The following is a 1,701-nucleotide window of genomic DNA, read 5'->3' on the forward strand; positions in this document are numbered from 1 at the left end:
TTGGAAAGGTCTCTTGGTGGGGAGTTGAACGCTGCAATCCGTTTTTTGCTAGCTCTTGTTGTTTTCGAATTATTTGCGCTTTAATTTAACCACATCTAACCTCAAATTAAAATGTTGATTTTTAAAAAGTGTCAGAAATCGCCAAACTATGGTATCATTGGAATGGCCTCTTCGTGGGGAGTTGAACCCTGCAATCGTTTTTTGATAGCTATTGTTGTTGGCGAGTTATTCGCGTTTAAAGTTAACCACATCTAACCTCAACTTAAAATGTGGATTTTTAAAAAGTGTCCGAAATAGGCAAACTATGGTATCATTGGAAAGGTCTCTTGGTGGGGAGTTGAACGCTGCAATCCGTTTTTTGATAGCTCTTGTTGTTGTTGAGTCATTACCGTTATAAGCTAAGTCCCCGTAACCGCGACCGAAAATGTGGATTTTTTCAAAAGTGTCTGAAATAGGCAAACTATGGTATCATTGGAAAGGTCTCTTGGTGGGGAGTTGAACGCTGCAATCCGTTTTTTGATAGCTCTTGTTGTTGGCGAGTTATTGGCGTTTAAAGTTAACCACATCTAACCTCAACTTAAAATGTTGATTTTCCAAAAGTGTCTGAAATCGCCAAACTATGGTATCATTGGAAAGGTCTCTTGGTGGGGAGTTGAACACTGCAATCCGTTTTTTGATAGCTCTTGTTGTTGGCGAGTTATTCGCGTTTAAAGTTAACCACATCTAACCTCAACTTAGAATGTTGATTTTTAAAAAGTGTCAGAAATCGCCAAACTATGGTATCATTGGAAAGGTCTCTTGGTGGGGAGTTGAACGCTGCAATCCGTTTTTTGATAGCTCTTGTTGTTGTCGAGTTATTACCGTTTTTAGCTAAGTCCCCGTAACCGCGACCGAAAATGTGGATTTTTCGAAAGTGTCTGAAATAGGCAAACTATGGATTCATTGGAAAGGTCTCTTGGTGGGGAGTTGAACCCTGCAATCCGTTTTTTGATAGCTCTTGTTGTTGGCGAGTTATTCGCGTTTAAAGTTAACCACATCTAACCTCAACTTAGAATGTTGATTTTTAAAAAGTGTCAGAAATCGCCAAACTATGGTATCATTGGAAAGGTCTCTTGGTGGGGAGTTGAACGCTGCAATCCGTTTTTTGATAGCTCTTGTTGTTGGCGAGTTATTTCCGTTTAAAGCTAAGCACCGATAACAGTAACCCAAAATGTGGATTTTTCAAAAGTGTCCGAAATAAGCAAACTATGGTATCATAGGAAAGGTCTCTTGGTGGGGAGTTGAACACTGCAATCCGTTTTCGGATATCTCTTGTTGTCGCCGAGTTATTCCTGACTAAAGTTAAACTCCGATAACAGTTATCTAGACCACCAACTCCCCACCAAGAGACCTTGTCAATGACATAATAGTTTTCCTGTTTCTGACACTTTTCAAAAATCGACATTTTGAGTCATGGGAATGCGTGTTTTTATACGACATCTGCTGTTGTAGTGTTTTCTAACGCTACACCGACAGTAAGAGGGTATTAGCAGGTTACCCTCATTCATGAAGAGGGATTATATTTTTCAGCAGGGATCGAAGGTGAATTTTCATGAAGAGGGGTTATATTTTTTGCATAATCATAGAAGTAGGCTAGTTTCATTGTGAAAATCAAACTGCAACAAATAATTCGTCTAGAGTATATTTTCTCTTCTACGACTC

The sequence above is a fragment of the Branchiostoma floridae genome, chromosome 3 (genome assembly GCF_000003815.2).
Source record: "Branchiostoma floridae strain S238N-H82 chromosome 3, Bfl_VNyyK, whole genome shotgun sequence".
Taxonomy (NCBI): Eukaryota; Metazoa; Chordata; class Leptocardii; order Amphioxiformes; family Branchiostomatidae; genus Branchiostoma; species Branchiostoma floridae.